The following is a 23,662-nucleotide window of genomic DNA, read 5'->3' as shown; positions in this document are numbered from 1 at the left end:
GTACTCTATAGAAGGTCCATGACTTGGAAAGCCCTTGCACTCTATAGAAGGTCCATGACCTGGAAGGTCCTTGTAATCTATAGATGGCCCATGACCTGGAAAGTCATTGTACTCTATAGAAGGTCCATGACCTGGAAAGTCCTTGCACTCTATAGATGGTCCATGACCTGAAAAGTCATTGTACTCTATAGAAGGTCCATGACTTGTACTCTAAAGAAGGTCCATGACCTGGAAGGTCCTTGTACTCTATATAATGACCTTGACCTAGAAGGCAATTGTGCCCTTTAGTAGCTTGGACCATAGCTACAGAATTAATAGTCGTGGCCATCCAATTCTAGCTACTCCAGATGGGGATTTGTTCTTCCTTTCACTCTGTTATGTCCTTACTAATCTAAGATTAGAGCTAAACTGTTGACTTTCTTCAAAACATAATTTTCAAAGTCTGTGAACTTAGGCCAAATCCTCCTTCAGTGACTCCTTATCGGCGGCAAGAACAAGGTCCCTATCGATAGATCTCTTTTCTGGTGTACGGCTGCTGCACTGAAAGGGACTTTCAAATAGTTTTCGGGGAGGAATAATTTCCTTCTTAAATAGCGCTCACAGCGTGGCTACAAGTCACTTCACACAGCGACTCCGATACCAGGGAAATGCTGATTACAGCTCCAACTTGTAAAAGAAGTAAAATCTTCCTTACATACTTTTACTTTATAATCCATTGTTTCCAGGAAGCCCTTTGCATATTATTTCAATCATCTACAGACAAGAGCTTGTAGATGGAGGGCAACCTCCGACCGAAGGGGCTGCAAGGGCCATCAGCTCCTCATCAGCAAAGATCTTACCACCCCTGAAATGTAGTATGGGGGAGAGCAATGGTCCAACACAAAAGAACCTAATGGTATACTAAAGGTCTACCTGGCCACTATAATGTCCACCTGTGCAATATAATGTCCACCTCACCAATATATTGTCCATCTCTGCAATATAAATGCTTGTTTTACTCAACACTGAGATTTAAAAAGCCAGAGCCAAGTATACAGGCGGTTATTTTTTGTCAGGGTTGTTATATTGGATGATATGTCCAATATAAGGCGCCGTCATAGGTCAACAGGTGGCCCATCTGTCTCATAATAGTGATATTACCCACCACTCACATGTATAAGTAGTATCAAGGATATGTGGGAAGGCCCTGGCCAAGTCACTTGGGGCCCAAGGAGACCTAAAAGTAAATGTGATCCGTCTATGCCATAAAGGGCAAGGTCCATCCATCATTGCCGCATAGAACAAGGTCCATCTGTGCCATAAGGGGTGAGGTCCATCCATCTGTACTGCATGGGTCGGGGTCCATCTGTGTCGTATGGGGCTCATCCGGCTTTGGCTATCTGCATTCTGGCCAGACTTGGTCTGCAGGGGGCTAATTTGGGAGGTAGATTTTTTGTGAATGTTTTGCCCAGAATTTAGAGCAATACGGAAATTTGTGCAATCTTGACCACTCTGCACTAATTCCTGCCACAATATAAAAACAACGATCACCGGACAAGACCAGGCTCTCATTAATATACCAGCGCAGCCAGAACTGAGGCGGTAGACACGCTGATTGTCACATCCACTGCTGGCACTGACCCAAAATGTCTGGACCTCAGAAGCAATGTCCCGAGCAGCTGAACCTGTGTGCACTATATTAATATTGTATCACTCCAGCAATGTCTGCCCGGTCCTGCCCTCCTGCCCTGACTGCGGGGCACGTGATATAAATGCAGGGGTTAGAGACGTCGCCTCCCCTCTGCTCTGATCAGACCGTTATTTGCAGTCTAGTACTATTAATCCCATGATCACTCAGCATCACGGCCAGAGCCTGTAAAATCTCATCCTGCTGGGAGGACAAACTAATTGTCCTTTGCTTTCTTTCCACCTACAAACCTGAGAGGCCTTAAGTATACAGTCAGGGAGGCTGCGCCCTCATCCTCAACATTATCAATAAAGGCATTTGTGCTGCTTCTGTATAGAATCTGTGTGGTGTAGTGAAGGTAGTTGGTTCATCCTGGAGTTAGGAATTGCTCTAATCACAGGAGGGAAAATGAAGAAGAAAAGTATGAAGGAGAGGAGAAGCCTCAGAGGAGATTGAAAACTCAGGACCCCCCAATAGAGAGTAAAGCTGTGTCCTAAAACTAAGCCCCAGGAATTGACCGTATATATTTCTATGTACCGAACCATACTATACATTGCTTCAGCGTGGCCGTATTCACACCTCGTATTTAGATGATTAATATCTGCTTTATGTTTGATTAAGAACTTGGCTGTAAGATGACAGCCCCTACCCCATAGGATACAGCAAGGTCACAGGAGATCCCAGCACCAGCCCGATATCTAGAGATCACCATGGTAAAGCCGATCTTATATCCCCTGCACCATTCATCATTATGTCAGTAGGATAGGCCCTCGTTCACATCATGATGCAGATAAGCAGCACAATATATTGAATTTCTATATATTTTACACCAGTCATTGAATTAAAACTTCATATTGAGACATATAGTCCTCCAAGCAATGTATAAGTCATAAGGATAATATATCATAAGGTAAACATGAACCATGTATAACTATCACTATAAATACTATAATACTGCCCCTATGTACAAGAATATAACTACTATAATACTGCCCCCTATGTACAAGAATATAACTCCTATAATACTGCCCCCTATGTACAAGAATATAACTACTATAATACTGCCCCCTATGTACAGGAATATAACTACTATAATACTGCCCCCTATGTACAAGAATATAACTACTATAATACTGCCCCCTATGTACAAGACTATAACTACTATAATACTGCCCCCTGTGTACAATAATATTACTACTATAATACTGCCTCCTATGTACAGGAATATAACTACTATAATACTGCCCCCTATGTACAAGAATATAACTGCTATAATACTGCCCCTATGTACAAGAATATAACTACTATAATACTGCCCCTATGTACAAGAATATAACTACTATAATACTGCCCCTATGTACAGGAATATAACTACTATAATACTGCCCCCTATGTACAGGAATATAACTACTATAATACTGCTCCCTATGTACAAGAATATAACTACTATAATACTGCCCCCTATGTACAGGAATATAACTACTATAATACTGCCCCCTATGTACAAGAATATAACTACTATAATACTGCCCCCTATGTACAAGAATATATCTACTACAATATTCCCCCTATGTACAAGAATATAACTGCTATAATACTGCCTCCTATGTAAAAGACTATAACTACTATAATACTGCCCCCTATGTACAAGAATATAACTACTATAATACTGCCCCTATGTACAAGAATATAATTACTATAATACTGCCCCTATGTACAGGAATATAACTACTATAATACTGCCCCCTATGTACAGGAATATAACTACTATAATACTGCTCCCTATGTACAAGAATATAACTACTATAATACTGCCCCCTATGTACAAAAATATAACTACTATAATACTGCCCCCTATGTACAGGAATATAACTACTATAATACTGCCCCCTATGTACAAGAATATAACTACTATAATACTGCCCCTATGTACAGGAATATAACTACTATAATACTGCCCCCTATGTACAGGAATATAACTACTATAATACTGCTCCCTATGTACAAGAATATAACTACTATAATACTGCCCCCTATGTACAAAAATATAACTACTATAATACTGCCCCCTATGTACAGGAATATAACTACTATAATACTGCCCCCTATGTACAAGAATATAACTACTATAATACTGCCCCCTATGTACAAGAATATATCTACTACAATATTCCCCCTATGTACAAGAATATAACTGCTATAATACTGCCTCCTAGGTACAAGAATATAATTACTATAATACTGCCCCCTATGTACAAGAATATAACTACTATAATACTGCCCCCTATGTACAAGAATATAACTACTATAATACTGCCCCCTATCTACAAGAATATAGCTACTATAATACTGCCCCCTATGTACAAGAATATAACTACTATAATACTGCCCCCTATGTACAAGAATATAACTACAGGCAGTCCCCGGGTTACATACAAGATAGGGACTGTAGGTTTGTTCTTAAGTTGAATTTGTATGTAAGTCGAAACTGTATATTTTATCATTGTAGTTCCCGACAATTTTTTTTTTTTGCCCCAGTGACAATTGGAGTTTCAAATTTTTTTGCTGTAATAGGACCAAGAATTATCAATAAAGCTTCATTGGAGACAGTTTTAAGCTGATTATTGCAGTCTGGGACTATTTTAAAGCATCCAGAGAGCTTCACCAGAGGTCACAGTGGGCAGAGGGGTCCGTCTGTAACTATGGGTTGTCTGTAAGTCGGGTGTCCTTAAGTAGGGGACCGCCTGTACTAGAATACTGCCCCCTATGTACAAGAATATAACTACTACAATACTGCCCCCATGTACAAGAATATAACCACTATAATACTGCCCCCTATGTACAAGAATATAACTACTCTTATACTGCCCCCTATCTACAAGAATATAACTACTATAATACTGCCCCCTATGTACAAGAATATAACTACTATAATACTGCCCCCTATGTACAAGAATATAACTACTAGAATACTGCCCCCTATGTACAAGAATATAACTACTATAATACTGCCCCTATGTACAAGGATATAACTACTATAATACTGCTGCCTATGTACAAGAATATAACTACTATAATACTGCCCCCTATGTACAAGAATATAACTACTATAATACTGCCCCTATGTACAAGAATATAACTACTATAATACTGCCCCCTATGTACAGGAATATAACTACTATAATACTGCCCCCTATGTACAAGAATATAACTACTATAATACTACCCCCTATGTACAAGAATATAACTACTATAATACTGCCCCATATGGACATGTATATTTAAATACGCTATAGTTAGTAAATGGGATGGTTGATATACAATTCGGTGTGATATGAAATCTTCACCACTTGCTGCACAATGGGAGTATTCGTTCTTTATACTATAATCCTGGAATATAAGTCCATATTTTACATTCCTGCAGATAGTAACAAGATCCACAAAGGTCTGATTACACATCTCCCCAGGGACAATACATAACACTGGCTGCAGAAAGCACAGAGCACAGCAGTGTGAGGTCTGATTATAAATCTCTCCAGGACTGTACATAATACTGGCTGCAGAGATCAGAGCACAGCAGTGTGAGGCCATACTCCAAGTGCAATTTGATAAGCTACAGTCCTGGAATATAACCCTGGCTACAACTTTTATAGTAGCGCTTGCTTTCTGTAGCTGCTTCATTATATCTGATCTTTGGAAAGCTGAGTGACTATTTCCATAATCCAACTTTCTTAGTGTCCTGTAAGGCCTCAGCAGAAGGATATAACTTTGCCATTAGAGTATTTCTGGAGGTTTCCTTTCCCACAAGTCTGCTATGTAGATGGTGTGTGTGCTTCCCCTCCTCCTCGCTGTCTTCACATCAGACAATATTCGCGTTTCGCTCGCATCTGACGCTCTTGATGCCGCAGGCGTGAACGGCTTCACAAATTGTTTTATGGTTTAGACGATTTTCCGTGATAACAGGGCGGGAGCCGCGTCCGTCATGCAGATGGGGCTTTGATAATGGGTCAGCAAGTTGCGCTCCCGCCTTACGGCAATTTTTCCAGGATAAGTATTTCATCTTCAGACTGCGGCCTGTGATGCCTCGCGCCTCGTTCTCCCTGTGCTGCAGATACACAGAGCAGAGGAGGCGGAGGGGAGGCTCTAATGATGGCAGCGGAGGGGTCATCGCACATTCCCTTTTATGGGGTGAAGAAATTTGCAGACAGAGTTTGTATTATGGGAAATGTCCTCAGGTGAAAATCCGTAATAGACATGTAAAAGTTCTGCCAGATGTCTGCATAGTGAAGACACAATGTCCTCCCAACTACTAAATAGGGGATCTATGCAAGGGGACAGACAGGACATTGAGCCCCCAAATTGTCACCTGACTACTTGCCTCTGCATATCCTAGATGATAAGGGACAACTAGAAGACAATCCCTTCCTAGGTCACCATGCAGACACAAAGCAAGACAAACTGAAAACACAATAAAGACAGGTCAGAGGTCACAGCAGACATAGCAAACACTGAACAAAACAAAGGGACAGTCAATGTATGTATGCTTGACAAAGGCTGATCCACAGCTGAAACGTTGCTAGAGATGGAATAAACCTCACACTTTTTTCCACGATTCCTTGGAGTGCTGCCACTTTTTTGCTTCTATATCTATCTATCTATCTATATCATATCTACCTATCTATCTATCTATCTATCTATCTATCTATCTATCTCATATCTACCTATCTCATATCTACCTATCTATCTATCTATCTATCTATCTCATATCTACCTATCTCATATCTACCTATCTATCTATCTATCTATCTATCTATCTCATATCTATCTATCTCATATCTATCTATCTATCTATCTATCTATCTATCTATCTATCTATCTATCTCATATCTACCTATCTCATATCTACCTATCTATCTCCTATCTATCTATCTATCTATCTATCTATCTATCTCATATCTACCTATCTATCTATCTATCTATCTATCTATCTATCTATCTATCTCATATCTATCTCATATCTATCTCATATCTATCTCTCTATCTATCTCATATCTATCTATCTCATATCTACCTATCTCATATCTACCTATCTATCTATCTCCTATCTATCTCATATCTACCTATCTATCTATCTATCTCATATCTATCTATCTCATATCTATCTCATATCTATCTATCTATCTATCTATCTCGTATCTATCTATCTCATATCTATCTATCTCATATCTATCTATCTATCTATCTATCTATCTATCTATCTATCTATCTATCTATCTATCTATCTATCTATCTATCTATCTTATCTCATATCTATCTATCTCATATCTATCATATTTATCTAATACAGTACCTGAGTAGTCTGCTTACACTGAAGCCTATTATTACATGCAATGAATATACCAAATACATACAGATATATTCCAGCAGTCAATATACCACACAGTAGCAGCAGGACTGTGAAATATGGATCTATACTAAATATTTACCTAGCAACCAACACCAAAGGTCTGACTGTGAGATCTTCTCATATGTGTTATCCATGGCCTCCTTCCTTCTAAAATCAACTTTTATTATTATAATGGGGCATAAGGGCTCTGTGGGTGTTACCCCTCCACGCTACAGGTTCACCGGATGTTACACTGTCTCCCCTCTATCTGCCTGATTTAATGCCACATGGTGGAAGGGGGAAGTGTTCCTCAACAGCCTGTGAAGCTGCAGAAGGGAAGGGCTCTTGTAACGCCCCCAGTAGTACTTTGGGGTCATTAGCATAATTTTAAAAGTCGATTTTAGAAGGAAGGAGGCCATGAATAACACATTTAAGAAGATTGCCGCAGTAATGTCCCTGGTTTATCAGGATGGATTCTGATGGGAGATTTCCTTGAAGTACGTTTTCAGTTTATTTCCGAGTTTCTTGTACTTTTCAGTCCTGCAACAATCCTCAGCCTCTACACGTCCTCCGTCTGACAGATGCAGCTGAATCTTTGCAGTAAAGTTTCCTCTGGAACGTTCCCCTTTAATCTCTGGGTGGTGATGTAAATCCGTTGCTCGTCTTTGTTACAGCTGCACATCGCGGCTTTTATAGTTCCGCTGCTTTCATTAAAATGTGCTCAACTCCGAAGACAAAGTCCATAAACAAGTTGTATCATGTGCTGAGACAAGCAAAGTGCGGCCATTCGTCAGGGAAGCGCTGGCAGAAAGCTTCCCCCTTCCCTCTGCTGCCGAGCGCTATGATGTCATCACAGTACGACCTCACCACCTGCCGGGACCTTCGGAGGTCGCCCAGACATTAAGATGAGACTAATGGAGACATTAAGAGATGGAAATTTGGACCAGAATTGCCGAGTCCTAGTTTTGCAATTTTTTGCACCGAGAACAGTTTTCTTCTTCCAAATACAAAAAAAAGTTCCAAAAAATTGTCACCTCCCGCGCCGCGCTCCATCCTGACGCCTTCGTTTTTCTGACACTTTGTGTAACAGTTTAGTCTGCGGTAATATTTCATGTTTATGAAAGTGCCGCCATCTGCTCCTATTGTCAGCAAACGAAGACAAAAAAAGTGAGATAATTGGGAGATCTGAGCGTTCGTGGCCCCCGGTATCTGCAGGAAGGGGGCGCTGGGGTTATGATTTGTCATTTGTCAGTTATCAATAAAGTTTAATGATAGAGGAGGAAGCGCAGGAATGGGGGGAGTTCAGCGCTCATGTGGATACATAGGAGAACACGGAGTAATCTAATTCTCACCACTGCTCTTCTCATCTCCATAATGTCATTTCAGAAGTTTTTTGAAAAAGTGCAAATCGGGGGGAAAATGCAGATTGTGTGACGGAGAAGCATCACATATGGTCACAATATTAAAGGGATGACATGAATGTGCGACCCTGGCCTCATGGGGGGCTACTCTCCACTCTACACGCATCTTGTGTCTTCTCTTTGAGATGTCGCTCCACTGATTCCAGTAACTGATGATGTAAATTTTGATACCCAATGGGGGTCATTTACTAAGGGCCCATGGAAATGTGTAGGTCTGTTACGTATGGAAGAGCGAGAAGTACATTGCTCCAAGCTCTGCCCCGATGATGTCTGGGGCCACCATCAGGGGCAGGATCTGCCCCAGAATTTGCTAGGCCCCTGGGTGACGAGCCTAAGTGGGCCCCTTTGCATTGAATTCACGTGGCAGAATTAAAAATTCTTAAAGTCTCCTGTTCCCTAAAATATTCCCTAGTTTATCATACCATAGAGCCCCCTCATGGGTATTTTATATAAAACCCCCAACACTGAATGGACTCATTAGATACAGCCCCCCTCACCCCCATTAATTCCTTCAGCCTTATATGGGTCCCCCTAGCAGCCCTTGGCCCTGACACATGCCCAGTTATGCCCAGTGCTGGTGCCGGCCTGGATCAGGGGCGAAATTTGAGGGGGTGTGTTCGAAACCGGGCCGAATTGGTTTAGCAGGCCCATAAGGTGTCACTTTCACTTTTGGTACTATAACCCTATTAACCATACATTATAGTAGGGACCTGGCACAAATCTTGCAGTGGGGCCCATCAGCTTCAATTTCCACCACTGGCCTCCAGGTAAGTGCAAGGGATGCGCAATGGGGCAGTACATGGGAATGGACCCCACTAGGTGTCAGAGCCTCTATGTGATCCACCGTCTTCCCGTGTCTAACATGGGGCCCCGCAGACTCTAGGGCCCGATGTGACCCCACCCCCCTTCCTGGAGAAGATGATATACGCTTGGCTACATTGTTATTCCTGAGAATCTCGGATCCAGGCCTCCACATTCTGAGATGTTTACTTAGATAATAAAATTATTAAGAAAAAAAAAAAATCTAAAATCCTCCCGAAATGCGTCTCCGGCACCTGATGTTTTTTTCTTATTTTTGTGAAAACCCATTAAGGAGATTTAATTGTGTGTTTTCGCTGTCAGTAACTTCAGACGTCTCATTAATAGTCGGCCGGCATCGCGATTCACAGAAAGCGTGAAGTTCCAATATATTCCTGTCAATCACGGGACTTAATACGAGGCGCGAGGTGTTGATGGTGACGGATTTTTTTTTTCTTGCCTCAGATCTTGCGGAGAAGAGTAAATAAGACGGGTTCTAGGAAATTCTGCGGCACAGGAGTCGCCCACCGGACCCTCAGTTACCGTACAAGAGTAGAATCCTGGGGGGATACAATGTAACAAAGCGGCTCCTGTCTCTTAGCACCACACTGTGTACTTACTGTGTACATACATGGCATTACTTATCCTGTACTGATCCTGAGTTACATCCTGCATTATACTCCAGAGCTGCACTCACTATTCTGCTGCTGGTGCAGTCACTGTGCACATACATGACATTACTTATCCTGTACTGATCCTGAGTTACATCCTGTATTATACTCCAGAGCTGCTCTCACTATTCTGCTGGTGCAGTCACTGTGTACATACATGACATTACTTATCCTGTACTGATCCTGAGTTACATCCTGTATTATACTCCAGAGCTGCACTCACTATTCTGCTGCTGGTGCAGTCACTGTGTACATACATGACATTACTTATCCTGTACTGATCCTGAGTTACATCCTGTAGATCTTTTATTTTATATAAAAGTAAAAAACATAACAATACAAACAAAACATAATATACAATACATACAATATCTTACCTGCTGGTCCAGCCCCATTCACACCTAGCAAAAAACAATAACTTAAAATACACCGAAATGATTAAACACCAAATACCACAACCCCCACCCAACCGATTATCACAACCTAAACCAAACCAATAAACAATGACAAGCCACACCCACAAATAAACATAAATGACCATAAATATACATAAACCCACCCCACACCCTCTAATAACAAACCACCCACAAACTTTTTTTTTTTTTTTTTTTATACTCCAGAGCTGTACTCACTATTCTGCTGGTGCAGTCACTGTGTACATACATGACATTAGTTATCAGGTACTGATCCTTAGTTACTCCAGAGCTGCACTCCCTATTCTGCATGACATTACTTATCCTGCTATAATTGCACTATAAGATTGTATAGGGATCATCTTGTATCCTCGGGTACTGGGTCACGGGGTCATTGCTCTTATAGGTAGTTTCCTCATGTATCATGGGTGTTGTGGTAGATTCGTAAAAATTTTTCACCGTTAATTACTGACGATGTTTGGTGGAGACAAGGGACAACCTTGGATCTGTATGGCATGAACTTTTTTAGCCGTCTTTGCTCTGCTGGAATCTTCCCAAGTGATGAGTTATCATCCTGTGATTGACAAGTTAAAAGACTGTGGTCCTAGCAACGGGTTCAGAAATAGGATTCTCTCTTCACCTCCTCCTGTGTCGGCCGCGTCTCTGGTCAGGAGTCTCGCAGAATCTGGAGCCACAACACAATTTAGTGAAAAAGCGAAAAATGAAGCGCCACAAGGTCACAGTTACATTTGGGCGTCATCACAAATTGCAAGGAAGATTTGGACCCTTTAATCTCTAAAGTCAACAATTTTTTTTTTTTTCGGTTCTGAGTTCTAAATGTGAAATTCTTCTATGACGTCTATTGTCAAAAGAAAATCCAAAAGAAGCGCTACTGTAACAGTGAATAAGCCCCTGGTTCTACATTCACTAGGAGGATTCAGGAAGGTTTTCAGCCCCCGTTCACCTGATCTTGTTGGGTTCTAGTGGTCGGACCCCCAGCAAACAGCCACTTACTCCTTAACCCTTCAGGGGCCGGATTAAAGGTGGTGGGGGCCCCTGGGCGCAAACTGGTGGGGGCCCTTCCAGCAATGTTTTTGGAGGTATGTAGCTTGCCATCCCCCTGTAGTATACAGCCACCAGGCCCCTGTAGAAATTAGCCGCCAGTCCCCTGTAGAAAATGGCGATCTCTGCGATCTCCCCCAGTGGAGGCAGCTGTGTTTAACTGGCACAGCTGACATCCTAGACCCCTATGTGCGTAGCGGGCGACCATGGGCCGCACAGAGACTGTCGGAAACTGGTGGGGGCCCCTTAAAAATTGAAAGTGTTGGGGGCCCCGGGGCTCGAGCCCCAGGAGCCCCTCCTTTAATCCAGCCCTGCAACCCTTTAACCCCTTTAATCAGGGACAAGAATTCCTGTTCAGATCACCAGAGTAGTTACTGGTAAGAGGCAGGGTTTCGAAATACAACAATCCTCTAAGGATTAAACAAACCAGATAATAAATTAGGGAAGTAGTAATAAATACTAGGATGATATCACAACAAATCCATAAAAAGCTAAATCCAGTAACAAAGGCAAGGTCAATGCCAGGACTAAGGTCACTATTGAAATTTGGTTGCTGCAGTTCTTTCTCACATGCTCTGCGGGGGTTGGTCCTCATGGGTGGAGTCAGCTGAAGGGTGGATTTATGGGTGGAGTCAGCTCAAGTAACATCTAACTTCCTTCATTTACTTACTCGTAATATGAGGTTTGGAAAAACACAAGTTTAAAATCCGCAATGAATGGTCAGACCTCACGTATCATGTCCTACTTATAGCAACTGGAATCTTTGGCCCTTCCCATGCCCCAAGGTCAGGGGTACCTGTTACCTTGACACACAGCATTGTGGAGCCTCTGCCGGTATCCAGTACAGTTAGATAATTTCCTAAAGACTTTGACATAAGTTTTGAATAATAGCTACAGTTCCTTATTGGTCGCTCCTCATGGGCGGGGTTGTGTGATACTTACTTTGGCAATATTATGTATATTATTAATATTATTATGACAAAACATCACTTCTGGAATGAATAGGACATCTGGTGCCATCACAATCCATTCTAATATCCCAATGGTCACATATAAGCAGTTTTTTTCTTTATTTTTTTTGCATATGTTTTGCTTTTTTCTGTGATCCGTTCAGGACCGATCATCACATATGACAATGAAGTTTTTTCTTGTGTAATCCGGTCAGGACATATGCTGCGCACATTTGGAGCCGCTCTTCTTCTTGTCAATTCTTCTGTTTTTATCTCTTTATAATTATAACCTGAAGCCTCGGCACCTCAGGAACGTTGATGAAGCACATGTCAAAGCAAAAATGTCATTTTTTTCCCCCCCAAAAAAACAATTCCTTTGCAGCAGATTGTGCCGTTACATTTCCATAAATTTTCAGGTGCAACATTTTCGTTTGTATTTTTTTTTCCCTCGGCAGCTTGGACGGTCAGACAGCTGCGTCTCGCTCGCATATTCATGAGGTTCTGGTGCAACCTCGGCAGTTTTGCTTCTCACCTGCAAACCAAACAATTCCTTTGGCGTCGTTACATAAGAACAGATTGACGCATCTAATTTAGGATCCAGAATTTCACATTTACCTGAAGTTCTATAACACGGAGCAGTCAGTCACATGGGGTACAGGCAGCCATCTTTTTGATGAGTTTGGTATATGTCATTGTAAGAAATACTTAATTATATAATGGCACAGCATTTGGGTATTAACCAGGCATAAGATCCTACTTAAAGGGGCTGTACATGATATAAAACTCTTACACTATCGTAGACCACATAGAAGCAAGGGAACTCCAGTGCTCCATGCCGCTATTATTTGGGATCCCCATGGGAGGACCCTTAGTTATCTGGTCGGCTGGCCCCACAATCCTCATCTGTTGTGCCATCATTCACCCACTGTGTGTGTTCTGACCGGCCATGTTTCGAAAGGACAAAGATCTGTCTGTTTTTGTATTGGAGATTTCCCTGGACACCTATAATGTAATAGCACTCATCCTACAGCTGCTCTACTATCCACTATTTGAGATCCTGACCATAAAAAATGTCTTACTAGAAACCTGTGGGCATCACTTGATACAATGATACAATGGGGGCCTAATTCATTCTAATTGGTGCAGTATTATATGGAAAGTAGCCAGTATTATGTACAATGGGACTAACTCCTCAGCAGGATTGGACCGTCCCACCAGGGGGTTGTGCAATCCTTGACCTGCTTTTGGAGCCAATGGCCCTGCTTTAGGGTTCTTTATCTGATTTGGTATACTAGTAGATATGATATGATGATTATATTTTGTTTATGCAGCTACAAGCTCCTGACTTAATTAGTGTTTATAGTGGGTGGACCAGGAGAAAACCAGTCCAATGCTGCCCATCACAGGATTCTCCTATGGACCAGGTTAAACCGAATTACATTTCAACAAAAGGCAACCAAAACTGTAGATCTTATGGATGATCTGTCCTAAACAAGGGTGGACTGGCCAACCAGAGGACCACAGCATCCTCCAGTCTCTTAGGCATCATGAACACCAGGAAAGAACATCCCAACTCATAAGCTGCTAGGGTTTATTTTCTAGGGTCTTCTGAGTCTTCTGATATATTACAAAATAATGGCCATAGAGGTCAAGAAGGAATCAACCAGGCTACTGGGGTCTATGGGTCCCTAAACATCTTCTGGTGTGGCCAAGGAGTCCGACCCTGGGGTTATATTTGTCCTCTTTGAGTAGTAAAAGAGTTTGGTTAATGGCTCAATGGATTTGTCTTCTTCTGGATCACCCATGTGTGGTAAGGTCAGAAGTTTGGATGTACAAGCTTCTATAAGTTTGTTTGATGGTGATAACTTTTGTAACTTTTAAGGAAAAGTATTGGAGATTTTAATTACCTCTCCTTTATCCGACATGAAGCTATAGAAGGATGGCCAAGTCTAAACTTCAAAAACTTTTCGCTGTTCCTACATATTGTCCTCAGTTCTTAAGAAAAAAAGTTTAAGCAACTTTCTTTTTTAACGAAGCCGATCCGGCTGAGGTCGGTAATTGAAAGAAAGTTCTTTATGTTAAGTGAAAATTAAGTGAAGTGACCTTCTGGCTGAAAGAGCAGGATGGGATTCATACCAAAAATAGCTCTGGATTTCTATTCCTGCTCAAGATGCTCTAGACAGGAGAGTTTTTGAGAGATTCACTTTTTTTATATTTTATTTTTCCATTATCCTCTAACCTCTTGATCCCCCTTCTCTTATGTGGCTTTTATTCAATACCTGATTGCAGTGAAAAGACATGGACGCTGCTCTTCAGCTTCTAATGTGACTCAGCGGCTTGTTGATTTTTTTATAGCTCTTGTACAGATAACCGTATGTGGGCAAAAGGGTTACGGGTGCACCTGAGGGGCAATGGTGGCAGAGGGGTAGCGGCAGTTGTTGGGTAGCTGCAACGAAGTGTCACTGAGGGGTAATGGCGGTATCTGAGGGGTAATGGTGGCAGAGGTGTAGCGGCACTTGTAGGTTAGGTACACTGGAGGGGTATCGGCATTACTGGGGGTAACAGCGGTACTTGAGGGGTAATGGCGTCAGAGGTGTAGAGTTGTAGGGTAGTTGCACCAGAGGGGAAATGGTGGCACCTAAGGGGTAGTGGCACTTGTGTAGTTAAGCTGCACTGGAGGGGTAGCAGTGGCACCTGAGAGGTAACAGTGGCAGAGAGGTAGTGTCACCGCTGGCATCAAATACTTAAATGCTACAGACGGAATTTAAATAAATGTAGCATGTTTCGGCATTAACATGGAAGTGGTGCAGGGCGTGACTGATGACCCTCCCCAAAATGGCGGCGTGCAGCCACAGGGATTTAATTGCTTGTTAGCGACTTTTAACACCAGTTAACAGCACCAATTGCTGGTGTTACTGGTGGTCCCCCAGGTTAGGTGCCCAAGCCCAAACAGATTTTTCAAATTTGGGTTCAGTCATTACTAATTATCATTTCACTGCGAAAGTCCGAAAAGAAACATTAAATCGGGGAGATTCATGAGAAGTGTCTGAGTGCTCGCGGAACCAATCAGAGCGCAGCTTTCATTTTATAAGCTGCTGTAAGTGGAAGTTGAGCTCTGATTGGTTTCCATGAGTAGCAAAACTTCTGCTCTCAGACACTTCTCATAAATCTCCCCCATTTAATGTTTCTTTTCTGACTTTAGCAGTGAACTGATAATTGATACAAAGTAACAGCTTCATCGTTCTCCTTTTTCAGCGTGTACAGCTCTCCCGTTACCAAGAAGCACAAATTTCCACCCAAATTTCCTCTAATTTCTCTCTTTCCCACCAGATAAAACAACAACAGCTTTTTGTTGAAGTCAGCGATTCAGAAGTGCCAAGTCGTGAAATAAATAAGCGGCGTCTTGGCAGATTTTGTAGTTGTACATTAAGGATCGGAATGTTGCGGAGGTGATTAGGAGACAATAGGTGACACCTCCAATGGCGGCGGGTAGGAGATTCCTGTAATCTGTGAGAGACCGATTACATACATGCCTGCGCCACGTTCTCAAGACTCCTACAATGAGAAACGTTGTATCGGGAAGTCAGAGACTACATAGTTACATATAGGGGCAGATTTATCAAGCAGTCTGAAAGTCAGAATATTTCCAGTTGCCCATGGCAACCAATCACAGCTCAGCTTTCATTTCACCAGTTCTCATGAATATTTTAAAGGGGAGCTGTGATTGGTTGCCATGGGCAACTGGAAATATTCTGACTTTCAGACTGCTTGATAAATCTGCCCCATAGTCTCTTCCCCAACGCTAGAGGAGGATTTAAAGGGACAGGAGCCAAAACAAGGAGAGAAGCAGTCAGAGCATGAAGCTGCTGGGTCACAATACCAGGCCCCATCTATCATGTATGATTACAGTGTGAACAAGGGGTAAAATATCACTGATGACACAACCCCTTTAAGTTCTGCCCTTAACAGGACAGGAGACCAACTCCAAGGTCCTAATCCCAATGGAGCATCTCAACACTGAGCAAAGGGGCCAAATACTCATCACCGGGGGCTGAATACTCATCACCGGGGGCTGAATACTTATCCCCGGGGGGTGAATACTTATCACCGGGGGCTGAATACTCATCACCGGGGGCTGAATACTCATCACCAGGGGCTGAATACTTATCACCGGGGGCCGAATACTTATCACCGGGGGCTGAATACTTATCACCAGGGGCTGAATACTTATCACCGGGGGCTGAATACTTATCACCGGGGGCTGAATACTTATCACCGGGGCTGAATACTTATCACCGGGGGCTGAATACTTATAACCGGGGGCTGAATACTTATAACCAGGGGCCGAATACTTATAACCAGGGGCTGAATACTTATCACCGGGGGCTGAATACTTATCACCGGGGGCTGAATACTTATCACAGGGGGCTGAATACTTATCACCAGGGGCCGAATACTCATCACCAGGGGCTGGATACTCATCACTGGTGGCTGAATACTTATCATTGGGGGCTGAATACTTATCACCAGGGGCTGAATACTTATCATTGGGGGCTGAATACTTATCACCGGGGGCTGAATACTTATCACCGGAGACTGAATACTCATCACTGGTGGCTGAATACTTATCATTGGGGGCCGAATACTCATCACCAGGGGCTGAATACTTATCACCAGGGGCTGAATACTCATCACCAGGGGCTGGATACTCATCACTGGTGGCTGAATACTTATCACCCGGGACTGAATACTTATCACCAGGGGCTGAATACTTATCACCGGGGGCTGAATACTTATCACCAGAGGCTGAATACTTATCACCGGGGGCTGAATACTTATCACCAGGGGCTGGATACTCATCACTGGTGGCTGAATACTTATCACCCGGGACTGAATACTTATCACCAGGGGCTGAATACTTATCACCGGGGGCTGAATACTTATCACCAGAGGCTGAATACTTATCACCGGGGGCTGAATACTTATCACCAGAGGCTGAATACTTATCACCGGGGGCTGAATACTTATCACCAGGGGCCGAATACTCATCACCAGGGGCCGAATACTCATCACCAGGGGCTGGATACTCATCACTGGTGGCTGAATACTTATCACCGGGGGCTGAATACTTATCACCGGGGGCTGAATACTTATCACCAGGGGCTGAATACTCATCACCGGGGGCTGAATACTTATCTCCAGGGGCCGAATACTTATCACCAGAGGCTGAATACTTATCACCGGGGGCTGAATACTTATCACCAGAGGCTGAATACTTATCACCGGGGGCTGAATACTTATCACCAGGGGCCGAATACTCATCACCAGGGGCTCGATACTCATCACTGGTGGCTGAATACTTATCATTGGGGTTGAATACTTATCACCCGGGGCTGAATACTTATCACCGGGGGCTGAATACTTATCACCCGGGGCTGAATACTTATCACCGGGGGCTGAATACTTAGCACCGGGGGCTGAATACTTATCACCGGGGGCTGAATACTGATCACCAGGGGCTGAATACTCATCACTGGTGGCTGAATATTTATCACTGGTGGCTGAATACTTATCACCGGGGGCCCACTAGGGTGAAGTCATTGGGTGTATTAATCACATTTTGTGTGGGGAAACTGGTTCCAGATGTGATGCTATTACCTCACTGGGACTGGAGAATCTACTGGATGCCTCTTGTCGTAACAGAACCTGAAACGACAACGGACACTCTGTCCCTCCCCCTATGTCATGGCCCCGCCCCCTCGGATCCTATACTGGATACAATATATCAGTTATACCAGGCACAGCCATCAGCCTGGAGTGGCACTGTTATCAGCAACAAGCATCCATGTTTACTAAGTTTATATTTCTGCCTCTTCCTCCTCCTGTATTCCCCCTCCACAATCTATGACAAGTTCTGATTTTACTTTTTTATGCTAATGATCTTGTCATTTGTGGCGCCTTGACGAGGCAGCATCTGTTTAAGAGCTAATAGTAGATGTTTACCATCAGAAATCAATTTGCAAGTTTTGTTTCCATGTCTCCTGTCACAAAATTTCAATTATCTTCAGCTTATTTTACTTAAGGTTGTTTTTTTTTTAGATTTCACTTTAATTTTCTTAAATGTTCCTTTTTTCGGGCCATATGTCAGCACATTAACATAGATTGAATTTGCATCACAAAGCGAAATACAATTGGTATAAGAGATCCATGTGATAAATGAGCTCCTGGGGAAACTCGCTCTTCTATACTTTGTGTCCTTATTATGACTCTTCAATGTAACGTCCACTCTACCTGTTATTTTGTACCTTTTTTTATATTTCTGCTACCACTAGGGGGAGCTCACAGCATACACATTTCTTATTGCTTTGAAGAATAGCCGTACAAACCTGCGTCATGAGCCCCATGTCTAGAATAATATCCTATACCTTGTATATATGTCATATTTTCGTTTTCACATTACATAAAGATTATACATAGTCCTCAGAGCTGATCAGTTAGGGGTTTGTAGTATAATAATAATTCCTTTATTTATATAGTGCACACAGATTACGCACCGCTACATAGATCTTGCCAAATCTGTCCCCAATAGAGCTCACAATCTAATCAACCTAACAGTATGTTTTGGAGTGTGGGAGGAAACCGGAGGACCCGGAGGAAACCCAGGCAAACATGGAGAGAACATACAAACTCTTTGCAGATGTTGACTCAGGAACTTGAACCCAGGTTCCCAACGCTGCAAGGCTGTAATGCTTACCGCTGAGCCGCCATTTCCCTCATACAACCCTCAGCCTTGACACAACACGGTGAAATATAATTAAGACGCGACTCCTTCAGATGCCAAAATTTGTTTTCAGATAAAATTACTTTTTCTGATTGTAAATAAATTGGGACATAGACGAGAAGGAAGCTGACGCCAGCGCCGTGACTTCTTCACACCAGGACGCCAAAAATGGATGCGGCCAAGATGTAAAATCTGATTTCCAGGCCCGAGGCGGGGGAGGGGTGGTTAATGCTTCGTGTGGGGAGGACAGGAAGGAGCTGGTGGAATAATCGGACGCCTGGTCACCTCTGACCCTTTGTGCCGCCGCTCGCTGCACAAATGTACAAGTCCCTGACAGAATAATCACTCGTGTCCTAACGAACCCGAAACGCAGAGATAACGCCGGGCGATCACTTACCTTTGCTGCGACGTGATCTACAGCTAATTGCCGTCCTCCCCGTTATTACTGATGTAACGGGCACACGGGTAATTTTCATCAATCTCACGCAGGGAAGCTAATTAAAATCTCCATTATTAAGCGCCCACTTTGCCGCTTCCTTCCTTTGTTCCGTATCAGCGCCGGATGTTAATATTAATTATGTTATTGTTGTGTTTCTATTAAATAGAACACAAATTATCGGAACCTACTGGACGCTGTTGTGCACCATCCTGCCAGCGCTGAAGGGTTAATGCGGATTTAGTGCAGGAGAAGGTTTGTGACATTTAGTCTTTGTGTTTTGAAACTGAATCATTTTACAAGAATGGAAAATGGCTGCTAAAAGGGTCTCTTAAAGGGATGATCCACTGGTGCAGGACCAGTATCAAAGCAATATACACTCACCGGCCACTTTATTAGGTAGACCATGCTAGTAACGGGTTGGACCCCCTTTTGCCTTCAGAACTGCCTCAATTCTTCGTGGCATAGATACAACAAGGTGCTGGAAGCTCCTCAGAGATTTTGGTCCATATTGACATGATGGCATCACACAGTTGCCCCAGATTTGTCGGCTGCACATCCATGATGCGAATCTCCCGTTCCACCACATCCCAAAGATGCTCTATTGGATTGAGATCTGGTGACTGTGGAGGCCATTTGTGTCCAATGACCTCATTGTCATGTTCAAGAAACCAGTCTGAGATGATTCCAGCTTTATGACATGGCGCATTATCCTGCTGAAAGTAGCCATCAGATGTTACAGGGTACATTGTGATCATAAAGGGATGGACATGGGCAGCAACAATACTCAGGTAGGCTGTGGCGTTGTACCAAGGGGCCCAAAGAGTGCCAAGAAAATATTCCCCACACCATGACACCACCACCACCAGCCTGAGCCGCTGATACAAGGCAGGATGGATCCATGACTAGTCCATGGCTGAGCTCTGTAACCGGGAAACAACCATATACCCCTTAGCTTAACCACCCACCTAACTAATAAATACAACGACAACAATTTTTGTTGGAAAGGTGAATGGTCACAGCTTTATTAATGTTCTTGAAAAAACAATCTGAAAGATAAAAATTCTTTATTAAACATAACATCAATTATTATAACAATAAATTCTTTTAGCAGCAGAGCTCTTGGCAACAACCAAACTTATCCTGTCATATTTAATTGCAAACTCACCGATAAACCAGTCTCCATAAAACACCAAATGCACGCTCAGCGCACGAGGACCACACCCCCAGCTCCACTCGCCGCCAACCTCCTAGCTGAGTGGCGAACGAAGATGTGGCCCTAGACCAACCATTGGAGACAGTAAACCATACCTTCCTCCCGGTTAAACCCCGGGTAAAACATGTCTTGTTTTAAACAAGACCACCATCTTTGAATTGTAGTGGCTACATAGTATAACCACAGCTTTACCTTTCAACTGGCTGTTGCCAAGAACCCGCCGCCTCACAATATGCATCCTAACTAACCTAACTAACCCCTACCTAAGACATTATTAATGCTACTTGTATCCCAACTCCCCCAACAGCACATTGGTGCACCCTGTACAAACAAAAACTAATGGGAGGGAGGGCGGGACAAAATTTTTTATAGCCAGAATGAAGGCTTAGCTCCCTGACTACCAATTATAAAGACTTCCTAGCTCCACCCCCTTCGTCTGACACCACCTATCCGCCTAGCTACATTCTCCACCCCCCATTAGTCCACCCACCAATATATGGTTCCTTTCCAGCCCAGACGGTCATGCCCGCTCTCCGCCCACCTGCAGCAGGCTCCGCGCTCACATGCTTTCATGTTGTTGACGCCAAATTCTGACCCTACCATCCGAATGTCGCAGCAGAAATCGAGACTCATCAGACCAGGCAACATTTTTCCAATCTTCTACTTTCCAATTTCGATGAGCTTGTGCAAATTGTAGCCTCAGTTTTCTATTCTAAGCTGAAAGGAGCGGCACCCGGTGTGGTCTTCTGCTGCTGTAGCCCATCTGCCTCAAAGTTCGACGTACTGTGTGCTCAGAGATGCTCTTCTGCCTACCTTGGTTGTAACAGGTGGCGATTTGAGTCACTGTTGCCTTTCTGTCAGCTCGAACCAGTCTACCCATTCTCCTCTGACCTCTGGCATCAACAAGGCATTTCCGCCCACAGAACTGCCGCTCACTGGATGTTTTTTCTTTTTCGGACCATTCTCTGTAAACCCTAGAGATGGTTGTGCGTGAAAATCCCAGTAGATCAGCAGTTTCTGAAATAATCAGACCAGCCCTTCTGGCACCAACAACCATGCCACGTTCAAAGGCACTCAAATCACCTTTCTTCCCCATACTGATGCTCGGTTTGAACTGCAGGAGATTGTCTTGACCATGTCTACATGCCTAAATGCACTGAGTTGCCGCCATGTGATTGGCTGATTAGAAATTAAGATATCTATCTATCTATCTATCTATATATCTCATATTAAATTCAATTCAAATTCAAAGAAGCTTTATTGGCAGTCCATATCTGCCCATGTGTACAATCTATTGCTCTAGAAGTTTCCTTCTATTTCTTTCTAATAATAATAACAATAATTAGTTTATGTATATAGCGCACACACAGATTACACAGCGCTGCACAGCGTTTTTGCCAAATTAGTCCCTGTCCCCAATGGGGCTCACAATCTAATCACCCTACCAGTATGTTTTGGAGTGTGGGAGGAAACCGGAGGACAAAGAGGAAACCCACACAAACACAGAGAGAACATACAAACTCTTTGCAGATGTTGACCCTGGGATTTGAACCCAGGTCCCCAGCGCTGCAACGCTGAAATGCTAACCCCTGAACCACTGCGCTGCCCCATTTAGCTGCTGGTTTTCCCCTTGTAGTTGGTGAGATCTTTAGTTGGAATCCGCCTCTTTCCTAACTTTTTGCTCCTGAGTTTCCCGGGAGGAGCTGCCAGATCGGGAGAAGTTTAGTTCTTGGATAGAGTTGATTGTATAATTGTCTGGATATTTCTATGAAATCATCTTTGGCAGCGCGGTGCGGTGGATACTGCAGCTGCAGTCGCCTTTCTCATACAAGAAATCCTAATTATTGTGGCATCACATCAACGCCTCCGACTTCAAAGAGTTAACCCCTTGCACATCTGTAAGTGGGACTTCAGTGAATGAATCCACTACAATGAAATGCTTTTGTTATACTAATCACCACCTGTAGTGGGCGCTGCACTCCAGGGACCTTCTTCTGAACTCCGGTGATCGTCTGATCTTGTAAGGTTCAGGTGCAGGTCCGGCTCCAGTCGCTGTGCATTTCCTTTTGGTTCGGCAGATGCTCTCATGGACATCAGTGCAGCCTGCGGCTCATTGTTATTATGTAATGTGTATTATTAGGATTGCCCTGGGCTGGTGCTACCCCCAGAGGTGCCACCTGGCCTGGCTGAGTTACAGTGCCCCACAGTGGCCAAAATTAGTGATGATAATCTCTGCATAGCACAATGGAATATAGAGAAGATTTACAAACAATAGGAAAAAAACAACAGAGCCTGATCTATGGCTTCTGTTACATTGTATCAGCAGGACCTGTCTAATCCCAGGTATTCCGGGTCATGTCGCCCCCTGGGGGATGCCCAGGGTAATGACTTCAGGTCACTCCCAGATTCTGCCTTCATTGCAAATGTATTTCTCATTTCACGTTCACAGATCATTGAGGCTGATATAGAAGGATTTAGGGTGTAATTAGGAATTAGCGAGGTCCCAGGATGGGGTGTGCGGGGACTCCTGGAGGCTTTGGTGTAAACTTGTGATTATGGGGGTTCTCCGCTCTCTCGGCTGTGTCCTTCAAGACTTTCGATGGGACTTTGAAATCCCCTTGCTGGTCCATTACAGCAGATCTGATGTAGATACTAAATGTTATATTTCCACCATATTACGGTTTTATTTACGGTTTTATAGGTTTTGTGTTATTTGAAGTCTTTAAGCTACAAATGAAGATCAAATCCTCTCGACATGAAAAAGCTGCGACTATAATCTTTGCTAGGATAATACCGCCATATAGTTCTCAGATAATAATGCCACCACATTGTAACAGATAATGGGGCAGATTTACTTACCCG

The 23,662-nt window shown here is 43.2% G+C and overlaps 1 protein-coding gene across 4 annotated transcripts in view; it reads left to right on the top strand.

Annotated features, from left to right (window-relative positions):
• Positions 1 to 23,662, top strand: part of DIAPH2 (diaphanous related formin 2) — a 784,751-nt gene that overhangs the window by 114,651 nt on the left and 646,438 nt on the right. The gene's annotated exons all lie outside the window — the stretch shown is intronic.

Source organism: Engystomops pustulosus, chromosome 9 (genome assembly GCF_040894005.1).
Source record: "Engystomops pustulosus chromosome 9, aEngPut4.maternal, whole genome shotgun sequence".
Classification (NCBI taxonomy): domain Eukaryota; kingdom Metazoa; phylum Chordata; class Amphibia; order Anura; family Leptodactylidae; genus Engystomops; species Engystomops pustulosus.
The sequence above is the reverse complement of the archived record's forward strand: the minus strand, read 5'-3'. Positions and strand labels throughout refer to the sequence as shown.